The following is a 19,673-nucleotide window of genomic DNA, read 5'->3' as shown; positions in this document are numbered from 1 at the left end:
TAGGTCCTCCTTTGAGAAATGTCTATTTGAATCCTTTTTCCATTTTAACATTGTATTGTTTTCTTTCTATGGAGTTAAGCTCCTTATGTATGTATTTGGATATTAGCCTCTTATCATATTGATGTATGTTTTGCAAATATTTTCTCTAAGTCCATGCATTGTCTCTTTACTCTGTTATTGCATCCTTTGTTGTGCAGAAGCTTTATAATTTGATATAATCCTATTTATTTATGCTTCTGTATCTTGTGCTTTTGGGGATACAGCCAAGAAATCTTTGCCCACACCAATGTTGTGGAGCTTTTCCCCTGTTTTCTTCTAGTAGTTTTACAGTTTTGGGTCTTATATCTAAGTCTTTAATGCATTTTTAGTTGATGCTTGTATAGTATATGATGTGATATAAGGGTCCATTTTGATTCTTCTGCATGTGGATATACTGTTTTCCCAGCATCATTTATTGAAGAGGCTGTCCTTTCCTCATTGTATGTTCTTAGCACCTATATCAAAAATAAATTGACTATAAATTCTTGTGTTTGTTTCTGGGCTCTCTATCCTACTCCATTGGTCAATGTGTCTGTTTTTATATGTCAGTACCATATTGTTTTGATTACTATATCTTTGTAATAGCTTTTAAAATTAGGTAGTGTGATGCCTCCATCTTTGTATGTTTTGCCCAAGATGGCTTTGACCCTTCCAGGTGTTTTGTGCCTTTACTCAATCAAATTCTTGAATACGGCATTTAAATCTCCCTAACCCAGACTGTCCCAAACTACACTGATTCTCACTGTATATCCTGATCACAATACTAACTGGATTGTTTGCTATTTTATAAGCATGAAATTGTAAGCCCCTATATCTTAGTTTATATCCATCCCTCTGGCCAGTCCTACTTGCTCACTCTTTTAACCTTAGTTCAAGTGTTATTTTATCTATGAAGCCTTTGTTAACCTCATTCAGAATTGACTTTTCTTAATGCATTTGGCACTGCAATGACTTTATGAATACTTATTACATCTAGGCTTTCATTAATTAGATATATGTTTTTATCTTCTTATTTGAGGTACAGTTGCCCCTTGGTAACTGCTAGGGATTAATTTTAGGGCATCTCTTAGATGCCAACAGCTAAGGGTGCTCCAGTCCCTGATATAAAATGGCCTATTATTTGCAGATAGACCATGCACTTCCTTTCATATACATTAAATCTTCTCTAGATTAGATGTAATAACTAATGTAATGTAAATGCTATGTAATTGATTGTTATATCTAATACTATAACGTTTACAGAATAAAAAGTAAAAATATCTGTACATGTTCAGTACAAAATATTTTAAAAAATATTTTTGATCTGCAGTTGATTAAATACACAAATGGAGAACACAAGAATATAAAGGATGGACTATATATTGGATATCTTTCATTCATTTATGTATACATTTTTTTATTTCAGCATACTATGAGGGTAAAAATGTTCAGGTTACATATATTGCACTTGTCACCCTGTTCTCCCCCGAGTCAGAACTTCAAGCATGTCCATCCCCCAGACAGTGCACATTGCACTCATTAAGTATGCATACACACATCGCCTCCCCCCCCAAACACCTGTCTGACACCCAATTAATGTTATTCCTAAATGTGCTCTTAGGTGATGATTAGTGAAACCTATTTGATGGTGAGTACATGTGGTGCTTGTTTTTCCATTCTTGGGATACTTCATTTAGTAGAATGGGTTCCAGCTCTATCCAGGAAAATATAAGAGGTGCTATATCACCATTGTTTCTTATAGCTGAGTAGTACTCCATGGTATACATATACCACATTTAATTAATCCACTCATGTATTGATGGGCACTTGGGTTGTTTCCACATCTTTGCAATTGTGAATTGTGCTGCTATAAATATTCCAGTGCAGGTGTCCTTGTTATAGAATGTCTTTTGTTCTTTTAGGTACATGCCCAGGGATGGGGTTGCTGGATCAAATGGTAGGTCTACTTGTATCTGTTTAAGGTACCTCCATATTGCTTTCCACAGAGGTTCCACTAGTTTGCAGTCCCACAAGCAGTGTATGAGTGTTCCTATCTCTCCATATCCATGACAAGATTTATTGTTTGGGGACTTTTTGATAAAAGCCATTCTCACTGGAGTTAAGTGGTATCTCATTGTGGTTCTGATTTGCATTTCCCTGGTGATTAGAGATGTTGAGCATTTTTTCATATGTTTATTGGCCATTCTTCTGTCTTCTTTTGAAAAATTTCTGTTCATGTCCTTTGCCCACTTTTTGATAGGGTTGTTTGTTTTTTTCTTACTGAGTTTCCTGAGTTCTAAATGGATTGTAGTTATCAGTCCTTTATTGGATGTGTAACAGGTGACAATTTTTTCCCACTCTGTAGGTTGTCTATTTATCCTTGTGACAGTTTCTTTGCCTGTGAAGAGGCTTTTTAATTTAATCAGATCCCATTTATTCATATTTGTTGTTGCTGTGATTGCCTTTGTGGTCTTCTTCATAAATTCTTTGCCTAGACCAATGTCTATAAGAGATTTTCCCACATTTTCTTCTAGAATTCTAATAGTTTCACTCCTAAGGTTTAAGTCTGTTATCCACCGTGATTTGATTTTTGTGAGAGGTGAAAGGTATGGGTCCTGTTTCAGTCTTCTACATGTGGCTATCCAGTTTTCCCAGCACCATTTATTGAATAAGGGTTTTTTTCACCAGAGTATGTTTTTGTCTGCTTTGTCAAAGACTAGATGGCTATATGAGGATGGTTTTATATCTAGATTCTTGATTCTGTTCCACTGGTCTGTGTCTCTGTTCTTGTGCTATTACCAAGCAGTTTTAATAACCACAGTCTTGTAGTATAGTTTGAAGTCTGGTAAATTAATACCTCCCATTTTGTTCTTATTGCCTAAAATAGCTTTTGCTAAACAGGGTCTTCTCTGGTTCCACACAAGGTGTAATATTATTTTTTCTATATCTGTGAAAAATTATATTGGTAATTTAATAGGGATTGCACTGTATCTGCAGATCACTTTGGGCAGTATAGACATTTTAACAATGTTGATTCTTACGATCCACGAGCATGGTATGGTTTTCCACCTGTTTACATGCTCTACGATTTCCTTCCTCAGTGTTTCATAGTTCTCCCTGTAGAGGTCTTTTATTTCCTTAGTTAAATGTATTCATAGGTACTTTATTTTCTTTGTTGCTTTTGTGAAGGGTACTGAGTCTTTGATTTGGTTCTCAGTTTGACAGTTATTGGCATATATGAATGCCTCTGATTTGTGTGTATTGATTTTGTATCCTGAGACTTTACTGAATTCATTGATCAATTCCAGGAGTCTCTTGGTTGAATCCTTGGGGTTTTCTAGATATAATATCATATCATCAGCAAAGAGTGAGTGTTTGATCTCTTTTTTCCCTATTTGGACTCACTTGATTCTGCTCTCTTGCCTGATAGCTCTCACAAGGACTTCCAGGTCTATGTTGAGTAGCAGTGGGGACATTGGGTAACCCTGTCTGGTTCCAGTTCTAAGTAGGAGTGCTTTCAATTTTTCCCCATTCAGTATGATGTTGGCTGTATGTTTGTCATATATGGCTTGTGTCATTTTTAGGTAGGTCCCGTCTATGCCTATTTTGTTAAGTGTTCTGATCATAAAAGGGTGTTGAATTTTGTCAAATGCTTTTTCTGCATCTACTGAGAGGATCATATGGTTTTTGTTTTTGCTTCTATTTATGTGGTGTATTATATTTATAGATTTGCGTATGTTGAACCATCCTGCATCTCTGGGATGAAGCCCACTTGGTCATGATGGATTATTTTCTTGATAATCACCTGGATTTGATTTGCTAGGATTTTATTGAGAATTTTTGCATCTATATTCATAAAGGATATTCGTCTGTAGTTTTCTATTTTTTTGCATCCTTTCCTCGTTTTGGTATTAGAGTTATGTTGGCTTCATAAAATGTGTTGGGGAGGATTTTGTCTTTCTCGATGTTGTGGAATAACTTCTGTAGGATAGGCACCAGTTCTTCTTTGTAGGTATGGTAAAATTTGGGTGTGAAACCATCTGGCACATTTCTATTTTCATCCATAAGTCCATCTTATCTCTTGTCATTGCTAGGATAAGTTGGAGCCTACTTTAAACACCTCAGCAGGCTTATCATTTATTAGAGTTGCATATTTTTTCACTGTTATTTCTTCTTCAGAGGTAAAATTTACAATAAGATGCACAAATATTTAGTGCATCATTTAAACCATTTTAAGTAGTTTAAAGGTAATGAAATTTTCTGCTGTTTCAAAATTTTGAGCTGTGGAAATACAGCTGCTACAAACATAATGATACCTGTATTTTTATGGATATATATTTTTCATTGCCTGTGAGTAAGTACCTAGGTAGTTACTCTTATGGTATGGTATGCTATGCTATAGGGTAGTAATACTTTTAGTTTTATAAGAAAATTAAAAAAAAATTCATCAAACTCTTTGTAGAGTTTTACAATTTTTGAATGGTATGTGTTTGAAGTTGAATATCATTTCTATGTATATTTATTATTTCTGATAATATTTGTTTAGAACACTTTACTTTCTCCATTGGATTTCTCTGATGTATTTCTGAAAAGTCATATAATTGCTGGGCTTTCTATTATATTCATTGATTTAGCAGTTTATCTTCATGCTTTTTTATTTGTCATAGTATCTCATAAGTTTCATTCAATGCCAATATTCTTTATTATAGTCATATTTTTGTAATATCATTAAATCTTTGTATCCCTCCCATAGATTATGTTCTCCCTTAAGACAGGAAACATGTCTATTTTTTCTACACCATACACCCAGGGGCTAGATAGGTTCTGAATCACAGTAGATGTTCCATAAATATTTGTTCAATGAATTATGTATTGAATGAGAATATAAATAGTGATTGAAAGTGACATTGAATGTGATCCTCAAGACCTAAGGATTTATTTTTTGTATTATTAATCATGTGTTACAAATTATAAGGTCTGTCAGAATTAATATTATAATTAAGGAAATCGGACATTTCATACTTAATAACCTAATAGTTACAAGAGAATTAAACATCAAAAGTTAATTGTAATTTGAATCAATAGCCATAGGTTACTACTTAGTATTTCCTACCTTCACTTACATAAATCACAAGAATAATCTTTTTGATTTCTTTTTTCCCTTGTTTGACAAGTTTAAGTAGTTTAGTAATATTTTCTTCCATTTATAAGCAGCATGTGAAAATCTGGGGAAAACTGTGTACTTAATAGCAGCCCTGTGTTTCATACACATAGGAATACTAGTCATAAGTATATCCAGTTGTTTCAAATGTGTAATGGCTATCCATGACATAAAAATCTAAATCAATATATTGGCTTTGTTGGAGCTACCTATTAGTAAAGCATAAGAACTTAAAAATAGCATTATTGCAAAGCACAATAAAATGAGGTACAATAAAAGGAATATATATATATTTGTATTAAGACATTCTTTTTTGGTTTGCTTTTGACCTCAGAACCTTGCATGGACATTTTCTTACCACCAAATATTTAGTAAACATTTGTGACATGACTGGTTTGTTTCTCTATGCACTGACAGCAATTATAATTAACTATTGATTGGAAAATTTCCTCCAGTGGCATAAAGTTTAGGACAGGCTTCAGCTACAGTATCTGAACATCAATAATCTGACAGATAAGATATGCCCAGCAACTTTTTGTATCTTTGTTCAGTTTGGATCTGCCAGAGGCAAAAACAAAAGGCGAGGAGTTAAGATCAGTATTTTGTGTAGGTGATATAATTGCAGGGAACTTGAAATAATTCGCCATACCTCTCCAATCTCCATCAATAAATTCACAGATGTTTGAAATTTCATGAGACTAAGGTTATCAGGACTCTGATAATGGCCCTGATATTATACTCCCTAGGAGAAATAAATTATACTACTCCTAGGTGGTATAATTTCACTAGGGACCTGATATCATTAGTCTCAAACATCTGTGAATTGATTGACAGAGATTTGAGAGGTGTGAGGAACTATTTCTGTGTGTATATGTGTGTACACATGTATATACATATACTAAAAATGACAAAACAACTGTTAAGCAAAACTACTGTCAATGTCATCCAGAGGTAAGGTCTGTAGGTTTTTAGACTGTTAGGATTTTCTTCTATCACTGTTTTGCAGTCATGATGAGGTCTGCATAAATCCAGTGAAGTGTACCAACGAAAGGGAAATTGTAGGCTCACACTCTACAAGAAAAGTGTAACTGTGGGGGACCTATAGATGTCATATCAATATTGATGTATGAAGCATATTTTATAGTCTGGGCATTTCAGAGCAAAGCAAATGTTCTTAAATGTAATATCTTCAGCCTAATTAGGGAAAGTGTAGACAGCTCTTTAAACTGCATACTAGTGTGAGAATGTGAGCTCTCTACATACTCTCAATGAGGACTTTCACATTTAGTAGTAAACATTGAAAAGGAGTAATATTTGGTATTTCATCTCTTTATTCTTAAGTCCATTATTTTTTGTTTATATTCTCATTATATTTGTACTATAGTTATCTGTGATTGTGTGTTTGTTAAAGAGTAGATATTAAGATGATGGTTGACTAGAGGTATCAGGAATGTCGACCTGTTCTTTAGTAGTTCATTCACTACTACCACAATAGCTATGAAGGGAATACACAAATGGAGAACAATGGCTAGCAAAAACACAATCTCTTTTATTTTTAGACACTGCCCCAAATCCCTAATGTTGATCTCTAATGAGGTAGGGTAAAATTCAATGAATGCTTCTTTTGCCTAAGCTAGCTGTGTCGTGGCATCTACAACTGAATATAAATTAAATCATTGTGACTAAAAGCTGAACCAAACCACATATTTTAGCACTCCCCTAACAAAGAAGCATTTACATAAGCTAGCAAGAAAGAAGGAATAAGAATCCCAAAGTCAGATATTTCTTTGCACAGTTCTAATTTTATTATATTTTAGAAGGCTATCAAATATAGAATATAAAGATAATAAATCATAAAATAGTAAATAGTGTGAAATATCATTTCATTACACACAGGCTTTCATCTATTGCAAAGAATGGGATATCCTTATAACTGCAAATTCCTAGTCCCTTTCTGCTTACCTTTATAATTTTTTCTGTATTTCAAAAGTTATAACAAATTGATGACTTCTATAGTTAAGATATATTTGGCTGAGGAGCCAGTTTACAGTCTACAGTAAAACATGGGAAACAGTTCTTTTTCATGACTTAAAAGCTGACCTAAAATATTATGATTTAATTATCTGAGGATATATCTATAAAATTCACTGATCCATGTGTTGATTATTTCCAACTCTCATAATAATCAAATGTAGAATAAAAATAATTGCAGATTATTTAATAGACCACAATTAAGTGGTCAGTTTGAACATGTATAAAAGTCTAGTTTATAACCTGCAGCTAATTGACTAATATCATAAAGACAAGGTGTGAGAAGCATATATTTAGAATACTGTGCCAGTCTATGATATGCAGCATCTTATTGGCCATTTATAAATAGCCATGTGTGTATTCTTCTGACTTTGTAGAGTCCACACAGTTTTTAAAAATTGGCTTTGTATTTTTCGTGGAGTTTAGATTGTAACAATAGTAATAGAATAGGCATAATACCACGAGTTTGAGGGTTACTCTTATCTGAATCTAAACAGGGTTTTCTAATGACATTGGTATTACTCTATAAACCAAAAAGTACATAATATTGTACGTATTTAAATGCATTCACAACCTCCATTAGGTCTAATTCAACTATGAATGAGTTGAGAAGCAGGCAAAAACATTGCAATTTAAATACCTTTATTAACTAAATCTCATATTTTAGATGTTTTATTATTATATTGTACAGTTAAATTTATTGTCTTTTTTGTTTTTTTGTTTTTATTTTTTATTTTATTTTTTTTAATTTCAGAATATTGAGGGGGTACAAATGTTTAGGTTGCACATATTGCCTTTGCCCTACCTGAGTCAGAGCTACAAGTGTATCCATCCCCCAGATACTACACACTGCACTCGTTAGGTGTGAATATAACCATCTCCTCCTCACCCCTGCCACCTGCCCAGCACCCAATGAATGTTACTACTATATGTGCACATAAGTGTTGATCAATTAATAGTAATTTGTTGGTGAATACATGTGGTGCTTATTTTTCCATTCTTGGGATACTTCACTTAGTAGAATGGGCTCCAGCTCTATCCAGGACAATACAAGAGGTGCTATTTCACCATTGTTTTTTGTGGCAGAGTAGTGCTCTCTTGTTTCTCAATATTTTTTAAACTCTTAAAATTGTATGGAGCAGAAGACACAGTATGTGTCTACAAGGCCTGATAGATAAGAACAGGTGCACCCATTTGAAAGGTAATTTCTATATATAATGTTGAATAGACAAATATCCATGTATGTGAAAAATATTAGTCCAAGTAGTGAAGCAATAATGGACCCATGGGGGAAAAGCCTGTTTTCCACGTTTCTATTCATCTAGTTATTAGGTCATTAAATATGAAATGTTCAATTTTGAAGCAAAAGTGTAGTTTATTATATCTCAAACAAGAATCAGTACAATTGAACAAAGTATGCACCTAAACTATCAATCATAGTTTTGCCATCTTAATGGTAGCTTGTTTATGCCAGCAGTGAAGAAACCTGGGGAACAAGCGGCGATGAAATCACAAAAGGCGTTTTCCACAGCTGGTTGAGAATTGAATATTTTTCCTTGCAAGAAGTGCTGCGAAGCCTGGAAGAAGTGCTAGTCAGCTGGTTTAAGGTCTAGTGAATATGGAGGGTGACAGAGAGTTTCCAAATCCAGCCTCTGTAGCTTGAGTAGAATTGCTTTTTGCGAAATGTGGTCTTGCAAGGGAATTAGCCTGTCTCTATTGACCAGTCTTGTCTGTTTAGTAGCAAGCATCCTTATCATTTTGTCCAATTGGTTGCAGTAAATATCCACTGTAATTGATTGATCAGGTGTCGTAAAGCTGTAGTGGATATACCAGCACTGGACAATCAAATAGACAACATTAGCTTTTTTTGATAAATTTTTGGTTTTGGACTGTGTTTTAGCACATCTTTATCCAACAATTGTGCTGAATGATTGCAACTGTCAAAAAGAATCTATTTTTCATCACATGTAACAATTACAGTATAGAAATGGTTTCACTTTATATCCTGACAGCAAAGAAAGGCAAGTTTTGAGACAATTTCTCTTCTGATGCTCATTTAATTCATGTGGTATCCAGATTCTTTACCTGGCCAATTTGTTTCAAATGGTACAATATTGTTGGAATAGTAATGTTAAATCTTGCTGGTAATTCACACATAGTTTTAGATGGATTTGCTTCCACTACATCTTTCAGCTCACGATTATCCACCTTGGTCTCAGGCCACTGACATGGCTCAATTTCAAAATTAAAATCACCAGAATGGAACTTTTCAAACTATCAACATACTATGTATTCATTTGCCACATCCTTTCCAAACACTTTGTTGGTATTTCGAGCTGTCTCCACTGCTTTGGTTCCATGATGGAACTCATATTCAAAAATAACAAAAATTTTTGATCTATCCATGGTTTAACAAAAATTGCTCTCAAAAAAATGTGAAAAGTAATCACAAGCCAATACATGCATTTGAGAAACTGAGGATGTCCCTTCACCATAGGAAGTAAAAAAGGAGTTTCTAAGTGAAATGTCAAAGATATAAACTGTCAAACAGTACTGAAGGAAATTGGACATTTCATACTTGATGACCTAATAATTTTTAGGCTCAAACTGCCAAGGGATAGAAATCACCTACCATAGTAATCTAAACAATAAAATAAAATAAAATAAAAATGTAGTATTACAGTGATGATTTCATAGCTTACATTTTTATTAAGTGTATTTCCTGTTTAAAAAAATAAGAGGCAATCTTTACAAAATAGGTACAAAATTTTACAGGAAACTTTCAAACCCAGATTATATTTCAGATAATTTTAAAGTGTAATGTATGTTAATGTTTAAACCTGCTTTAGAGTTTAATAGTTTAAAATTTGCTAATTTATTGGTGATGAAGTGAACTTAATGCATTCTTTTAATTGGCACTAAATACTTCCTGAAGCAGAGAAACACTCTAATATTGTTATGTTCTTTCAGGTGCTCCAATTCTGTGATTCATTGCAAAAAAAATCTTAAAAAAGTTGAAACCTAAAAATAATTTTTGGATCCACAATATAATACAAAATACAATAATGTATTTCATACATGTGATACATATTTTATCTGACATTCTGTAATCTCTAACTGATTTGTGATAATTTTTACTAATGTATTTATACATTCCTTTCAGGAATGCAATCAGAAGCTCTAATTTAACCTGTTTAAAGAAAAAAGAAAACTTCTTTAAAATATGAAAGAAGCAATGTTCTACAATCTGAGTAGAATAGATAGGTGTGCTTTGTATGACTGATTACATTCTCCATCAAGCAATAAAAACCTAAGTTAAATCAGGTGGCATAATAACCCACATGAAAAAATACTGTTTGTTGAGATTAAAGTACCTAGTTTCACTATGTTGTCATCTGTCAGAATATTATGTTGCTATATACACAACATATAATGAATTTTCAGAGATGTGATGCTTAATTTTTAAAATTTTATTCCCCTAAGGGCATATTCTTCATAAATATTAGAAATATGAAGGAGCCAGTAGCATGACAACATTGAGATACTGTGAAAATATCGATGAAGAGAAAAACTGCCCAAATTTTGGGGTTGGTAATAAACTATATGGATATTCATATAGTGGGTAAATTTTATCACATCAACTACATAAGTCTGAAATTTAATTTGTTTATTTGAGGGAATTGTTCAGACGATAGTTCAAGCTTTAATCATAGACTAGGTTTGGAGAGAAAAGAACATTCATGGAAAATTAAAATGTACTAAATAGCTACAGGACAGCGACATTAATAATATCACCAGTTGTTCAATTCTTAAATCTTAGTAAGAACAATTGATTTAATAGGATATTTGTTGTAGCTTTTTCTTGCAATATATTTTACACTCTGAATACAAGCTGAATAGAAATTATCTTACCTTTTATGCTTCACTATCCTATGATATCTTTACAGTTTTCTGTTATTAACAGATTGATCCATTACATTACTGTGAGAACTCAGTTTAAAGATAGTTTCAAATTTCTTTTCTGCATATGACATATAAGTCATTCCTGTTATATAGGCGCATAATGACATAAGCAAAAGAAAACCTGCTTTTAAAAGAAGTCGTATGGTGTCTTGTACAGTAGAAACAAAAAATCTACCTTTATTGGGTTCCAAAATAAATGCATGTCTCAAAAATATGGCATATGATATTTTGTAATGGAAACCATCATTTTAGGTTCCAGTGACAATATTTAATTTCCCGAATTGACAAGAATACTTTTCTGGCAAGAGAAATAAGCTTATTCACCTATGTCTTAGTTATTTTTTATTTCTTATTTTGTTAGTGAATTGTTGGTCATATATTTATATATATACATATATATCATGCAACACTATATAGTTTCAACATGACTTTTACATTTTTTTCTTTTTTTAGTTGACATATAACAATTTTGAATATTTATGGGATAAAGAGTGATATCTCATTAGGTTTATGCAATGTATCATGATCAAATCAGAGTAATTAGGATATTCATCACCTCATTCAACATTTTTGAATTGTAAACATTCAAAATCCTCTCTTTTGGCCAGGTGCAGTGGCTCACACCTGTAATCATAGCACTCTGGGAGGCAGAGGCGGGTGGATCATTTGAGCTCAGTAGTTCGAGAACAGCCTGAGCAAGAGCGAGACCCCGTGTCTACTAAAAAAATAGAAAGAAATTAGCTGGACAGCTAAAAATATATAGAAAAAGTTAGCTGGGCATGGTGGTGCATGCCTGTAGTTCCAGCTACTCAGGAGGCTGAGGCAGAAGGATTTCTTGAGCCCAGGAGTTTGAGGTTGCTGTGAGCTAGGCTGACACCACAGTACTGTAGCCTGGGCAACTTTTGACATTTTCTTATAACTAGCATATGGTGAGATTTTAATTTGTATTTAGATTTAAAGTCTTTATACTTAAGTGGTTTAAATTACTGAAACTTTTTTTTAAATTAGTAAAAACAAAATTTATTTGAAGAGTATCCACTTTACCATATTCTTTTCACATTCTATTTTTAAAATTCATTTATTGAGATATATTTTACACACATTAAATGCAATTTTTTTTAAATCTTCAATTTAATTTTGTAAAAGTGAGAGAGGATGTCATGGAAATACAGATGAGAACAAAAATATAGCCATCTCAGTATCATTGTATCAAAGGAAATTTCTTTATGCCTGGAGTGAAACACTGAAACTTTACCTTCCTTTACCATCTCACATTTCTAATATAATTGTTTCAGGATGTCTCCACATTTAGAACCACATCAGGCATTGTTATAATGTTTGCTTTTGCTTTAACTGTCAAACATAATTTAGAACTGTGGTCCCCAGTCTCTGGGCCACAGCCCGGTACCGGTCCATGGCTTATAGCTAACCAGGCTATGCATCACTGCCTGATCTCTGCCTCCACCACCACCCCACTAACCACATCTGACTCCCCTCACCCCTCAGTCTGTGGAAAAATTGTCTTCCATGAAACTGGTCCTTGGTGCCAAAAACGTTGGGGAATGCTGATTTAGAAAACTCAAGATCCATTTTTATATCTATTTGGTGGTCCAGCGCTGGTCTTATCCACTACAACTTCATGAAACTTGGTCAATCTATTACAGTGGATGTCTATGGCAACCAGCTGGACAAAATGATGAGGATGCTTGTGATTTGACAGCTGAGATTGGTCAACAGAGACAGACCAATCCTCTTGCAAGACAAGGCTCAAACATATGTCACACAGACAGCACTGCTGAAGCTACAGAAGCTGGACTTGGAAACTCTCTGTCATCTACTGTATTCGCCAGACCTTGCACCAACTGATTACCACTTCTTTCAGGCTTTGGACCACTTCTTCTTTTTTGTTTTTAATTTCAGCATATTATGGGAGTACAAATGTTTAAGTTATGTATATTGCCCCTGCCCGCTCCTTCCTGGGGGATTCAATGCAAACAGGAAGACACCATGACATGTAGTCATCAGACTGGCCAAAATATCCACTAAAGAGGCTTGAAACATTTTTAAGTATTTAATTTTGTGTTTTAATTTCCAGCCTTTTTGACCTCATTGATTTTCAGCCTGCCTATTAATGTAAACATGTAAATACATATAAGTAAAGTTTTAATTGCATTTGGCATATTTTTATATGTAGTATTTCTGTTTTCTTTTAGATGTAAATATTTTGTGATTTACAATATAATTTATTCTTCCACAGTAATTTACTTGAAAAGATATTATTTAGTGTCATGTATGCGAGAATTTTTAAAGTTACTGTTATTTTTTGTATTTCTAATTTATTTGCACTGTGATCAGGGAATGTGTAATGTATGATACTAAATCACTGAAATTTATTAAAACTCAGTCTGTGATTTGTTTGGAATGTGGTTAGTTTTCAAAAATGTACAATGTGCTTTAAGTATCATGCATTTTCCAATTATTTGTTGCAGTATTTTGGATATATCTATTAGATTAATTTTCTTGTGTTGTTAAAATCTTTTATATATTTTCTGAGTTTCCATTTCTTTGAACCATTATTTTTATTTTTTATTTTTATTTCAGCTTATTATGGGGGTACAAAAGTTCAAGTTATATATATTGCCCATGTATTGTCCATCCTCCCAAGTCAGATCTTCAAGTGTGTCCATTCCCCAGACAGTGTGCATTGCACTCATCATGTAGTTATATCCCCACCCCCTCCCACCAGCCCCCATCTCCCCGAGTCAGCACCTTCAAGCGTGACCATTCCCCAGACGGTGGTCAATGCACTCATCATGTAGGTATACAAGCATCCCCTCCCCCCAGCCCCACCTCAGTCTGATACCCAATTGGTGTCATTCCCAAATGTGCATTTAGGTGATGATCAGGGAAACCAATTTGCTGGTGAGTACATGTGGTGCTTGTTTTTCCATTCTTGGGATACTTCCCTTAATAGAATGGGTTCCAACTCTCTCCAGGAGAACAAAAGAGATGCCATATCACCGTTATTTCTTATAGCTGAGTAATACTCCACGGTATACATATACCACAATGTACTAATCCATTCATGAATTGATGGGCATTTGGGTTGTTTCCACATCTTTGCAATTGTGAATTGTGCTGCTATAAACATTCGGGTACAGGAGTCTTTGTCATAGAATGACTTTTGTTCCTTTGGGAAGATGCCCAATAATGGGATTGCTGGATCGAATGGAAGGTCTACTTGAATCTGTTTAAGGTATCTCCATAATGCTTTCCACAGGGGTTGCACTAGTTTGCAGTCCCACCAGCAGTGTATGAGTGTTCCTGTCTCTCCGCATCCATGCCAACATGTGTTGTTTTGGGACTTTTTGATAAAGACCATTCTCACTGGAGTTAAGTGATATCTCATTGTGGTTTTTATTTGCATTTCCCTGATGATTAGGGATGTTGAGCATTTTTTCATATGTTTGTTAGCCATTCTTATATCTTCTTTTGAAAAATTTCTATTCGCGTCATTTGCCCACTTTTTGATAGGGTTGTTTGATTTTTTTCTTGCTGATTTTCCTAAGTTCTAAATCGATTCTTGTTATCAGTCCTTTATCTGATGTGTAGTATGCGAAAATTTTTTCCCATTCTGAAGGTTGTCTGTTCTTGTGACTGTTTCTTTGGCTGTGCAGAAGCTTTTTAATTTAATCAGATCCAATTTATTTATTTTTATTGTTGCTGTGATTGCCATAGGGGTCTTATTCATAAATTCTTTGCCTAGGCCAATGTCTGTAAGAGTCTTTCCTACATTTTCTTCTAGAATTCTAATAGTTTCCGACCTAAGGTTTAAGTCTATTATCCACCGTGATTTGAGTTTTGTGAGAGGTGAAAGCTGTGGGTCCTGTTTCAGTCTTCTACATGTGCCTATCCAATTTTCCCAGCACCATTTTTTGAATAAGGATTCTTGTCCCCAGATTATCCTTTTGTCTGCTTTGTCAAAGATTCGATGGCTGTATGAGGATGGTTTTATATTTGGATTTTCTGTTCTGTTCCACTGGTCTGTGTCCCTGCACTTGTGCCAGTACCAAGCAGTTTTAAGAACCATAGCCTTGTAGCATAGTTTCAAGTCTGGGAAATTAATACCTCCCATTTTGTTTTTATTGCTTAAAATTGCTTTTGCTATACAGGGTCTTCTATGATTCCATACAAAGTGTATAATTATTTTTTCTATTTCTGTGAAAAATGATGTTGGTATTTTAATAGGGATTGCATTGAATCTGTAGATCACTTTGGGTAGTGTAGACATTTTAACAGTGTTGATTCTTCTGATCCACGAGCATGGTATGGTTTTGCACCTTTTTACATGCTCTGCAATTTCCTTCCTCGGTGTTTCATAGTTCTCCCTATAGAGGTCCTTTACCTCTTTAGTTAAATGTATTCCTAGGTATTTTGTTTTCTTTGTTGCTATTTTGAAGGGTATTGAGTCTTTAATTTGGTTCTCCGTTTGACTGTTATTGGTATATATGAATGCCTCTGATTTGTTTGTATTCATTTTGTAACCTGAGACTTTACTGAATTCATTGATCAATTCCAGGAGTCTCTTGGTTGAATCCTTGGGGTTTTCCAGATATAACATCATATCATCAGCAAAGAGTGAGAGTTTGATCTCTTCTGTCCCTATTTGGACTCCCTTGATTCTGCTCTCTTGCCTGATAGCTCTCGCAAGGACTTCCAATAATATGCTGAAAAGTAATGGGGACAGTGGGCAGCCTTGTCTTGTTGCAGTTCTAAGTGGGAATGCTTTCAATTTTTCCCCATTCAGTATGATGTTGGCTGTGGGTTTTTCATATATGGCTTGTATCATTATTAGGTAGGTCCCGTCTATGCCTATTTTGTTAAGTGTTTTTATCATAAAAGGGTGTTGAATTTTGTCGATTGCTTTTTCTGCATTTATTGAGAGGATCATATGTTCTTTCTTTTTGCTTCCATTTATGTGGTGTATTACATTTATAGATTTGCATATGTTCAACCATCTCTGCTTCTCTGGGATGAAGCCCACTTGGTCATGATAGATTTTTTTTTATTAAGAACTTGGATACGATTCTCTAGGATTTTATTGAGAATTTTTACATCTATATTCATAAGAGATATTGGTCTGTAATTTTCCTTTTTTTGTTGCATCCTTTCCTGGTTTTGGTATCAATGTTTTGTTGGCTTGGTAAAATGTGTTGGAAAGAATTCCATCCTTCTTGATATTGGAGAGTAGTTTATGTGGGTTGGGCACCAGTTATTCTTTGTAGGTATGGTAAAATTCGGGTGTGAACCCATGTGGACCAGGGCTTTTCTTTTTGGGAAGGTTTTTTATTGCTGTTTCTATTTCAGTTCTTGATATTGGTCTATTCAGGATTTCTATTTCTTCCTGGTTGAGCCTGGGGAGGCTATATGTTTCTAAAAATTTGTCCATTTCCTCCACATTTTCCAGTTTGTGTGGGTAAAGATTTTTGTAGAATTCATAGATGATACTGTGTATCTCTGTGGCATTGGTTGTGATTTCTCCTTTCCTGTCCTGATGGAGGTTATTAGAGATTTTTCTTTTCTGCTCTTGGTTAGTCTAGCCAGAGGTGTGTCTATTTTGTTTATCTTTTCAAAGAACCAACTTTTTGTTTCATTAATTTTCCTTATGGCTTTTTGTTGTCCTTTTTATTTAATTCTGATTTGATCTTAATAATTTCTCACCTTCTGCTGGATTTGGGGTCGGTTTGTTCTTCTTTCTCCAGCTCTTTGAGTCTATTCATTAGGTTGTCTATTTGTAAGTTTTCTGTCTTTTAGTTATAGACATTTATGGAAACAAACTTTCCTCTCAGGACTGCTTTAGCTGTGTCCCGCAGATTTTGATAAGTTGTGTCTCCTTTGTCATTTAATTCAAAGAGTCTTTTGATTTACATCTTGATTTCTTCATTTATAAAATAATCATTCGGGAGAAGGTTGTTTAGCTTCCATGACTTTGAGTAGGAAAGAGAATTTCTGTTAGGGTTCATTATTACTTTTATTCTACTGTGATCTGAGAAGATGCGTGGTATGATTTCTATTTTTTCAATTTTTTAAGATATGCTTTATGTTCTAGGATATGGTCAGTCTTAGAAAATGTCCCATAAGCTTATGAGAAGAATGTATATTCAGTGGATTTTGGGTAGAATGTCCTGTAGTTTTCAGCCAGGCCCATTTGTTCTAGCATTCTATTTAAGTCCATTATTTCTTTGTTTATTTTATGTTTGGAAGATCTGTCCTGTACTGACAGTGGGGGTGTTAAAGTCTCCAGCTATTACAGTATTGTTAACTATCATTTGGTTCAGATCAAGTAGGGTTTGCTTTATGAATCTGGGTGCACCTAAGTTGGGTGCATATATATTATGTATAGTTATGTCTTCTTGTTGATTTGTGCCTTTCACCAGTATATAGTAACCATCTTTGTCTTTTATTACTTTTCTTGGTTTAAAAACTAAGTTATTGGAAATTAAAACTGCCACACCAGCTTTCTTTTGGTTACCGTTTGCTTGAAACATCAATTTCAGTCCTTTTATTTTCAGTCTAAATGCATCTTTGCAGGTTAGGTGAGTTTCCTCAAGACAGCAGATACTTGGTTTGGGTTTTTTTAATCCATTGGGACAGTCTATGTCTCTTGAGTGGGGAATTGAAGGCTTTCAGATTTATTGAGAGAACTGATAAGTGGGACAGAATTCTGTTCATCTTGTTGGGTAGAACTTCATTGCTATGTTTTCTCTCTTGAGCCATTTTGGTAGCTGGGATTTGATCTTTAGCTCTTGAGTAGTTTTACATTCATGTGTCTTTCTTGTACTTGTCCATGTGTAACTCTCTTTTGAGTACTTCTTGGAGGGCTGGTCTTGTCTTGTTGAATTCCCTCAGTCCTTGTTTATCTGAGAATGTCTTAATTTCTCCTTCGTATAGAAAACTTAGCTTAGCTGGGTACAAGATTCTAGGCTTGGCATTATTCTGTTTCAGAAGAGTGAGAATGGGGCCCCAAATTCTTCTAGCTTGTAAGGTTTCAGTTGAGAAATCTGGCATAATTTTAATGGGGTTTCCTTTGTACGTTACTTGTTTCTTTCTCCTTACAGTTCGAAGAAGGGTCTCTTTAGTGGATATTTTGGTCAGCCTGATGACTACGTGGCGTGGTGTTTTCCTATTTGCTATGAATCTCCCAGGGGTTCTTTGAGCTTCTTGAACCTGTATATCTAGAGTTTTAGCAAGGCCTGGGAAATTTTCCTCAATTATGTCTTCAAATAGCTTATCCAACCCTTGCTTATTATCTTCTTCACCCTCAGGAATGCCGATAACTCTCACGTTAGGCTTCTTCACATAATCCCACATTTTTTGTAGACTCTGATGTTTTCTCTTATTTCTTTGCTCTATCTCTGTGACTGATTTATTTAGTTGGAAAGAGTTATCTTCAATCTCTGAGATTCTTTCTTCTGTTTGATCTACCCTTCTCTTAATACTTTCCACTGTGTTTTGTAGCTCCCTGAATAAATTCTTCATTTCCAGGAGTTCAGTTTGATTTTTCTTCAATATTTTGATTTCTGTAGTGAATTTTTCTTCCAAATCCTGGATTTTATTTTGTGGCTTCTTTGTGTAGGTTATCCATTTTTTTCTTATATATTATTCAGCTTGTTTATAATCCATAATTAAAATTCTTCCTGTGACATGTTGCTATTTTGAATCCAGTTTGTGTCAATTGGTAGAGATCTTGTATTTCTCTTTGGGGGCGAGATTTCCGTTTGATTTTTTATACTCCCCATGTTCTTTCGCTGAGCCCTTACCATCTGGATCAATCATTATTCTTTTCTTACAGCTTTAATCTGGCTAGCAGCATGCCTTGTACTCTGTTCTTAGGCTGTGAAGCAATCTCGGTATGTTGTTTCCTTTGTCAAGAGGAGGAGACTGTTGTGAATTGTTTAGAGTTTTTTCTACCTCAGTTAGGGGGCTGCTTGTTTGAACCATTATTATTATGGGCAGAAGTGTTAGAATTTCCTACTATGTTGGTGTATTTATTTTTTTTCCTTGTTATGTCAATTTCCACTCTATATATTTTTAGATACATATAAATCAGTGATATTCTGGAAACCAGCTCTCTGCAAGAAAAAAAAAATGCCCTGATTTGTAATGTTTATCTATTTCGATAGCACAAATAATCTCATCAAGCTATCAAGCTGTGGTCATTAATAATGAGCTGAGGAAAGATAACAAACAGCTCTCACAAACAAATAATAGGAGATTCTAGTATGTCACCTATACAGATGTATGTGTATACTCTTGATTACTTTAAAGTGTGTGTGTGTGTGTGTGTGTGTGTGAGGCGTGGTGTAGTCCTTTTTTATTTCTACTGGATATTTTCTCCTTCAAGAATTTGATTTGATTTTTGCATGCTATTAATAGCTTTAACTTAGCTTTCTTTGGTTAATATTTTCCTAATATATCTTTTTCATTTTTTAATGTTCTA

This window comes from Eulemur rufifrons, chromosome 30, assembly GCF_041146395.1.
Source record: "Eulemur rufifrons isolate Redbay chromosome 30, OSU_ERuf_1, whole genome shotgun sequence".
NCBI lineage: Eukaryota > Metazoa > Chordata > Mammalia > Primates > Lemuridae > Eulemur > Eulemur rufifrons.
This window is presented reverse-complemented; position numbering follows the sequence as displayed.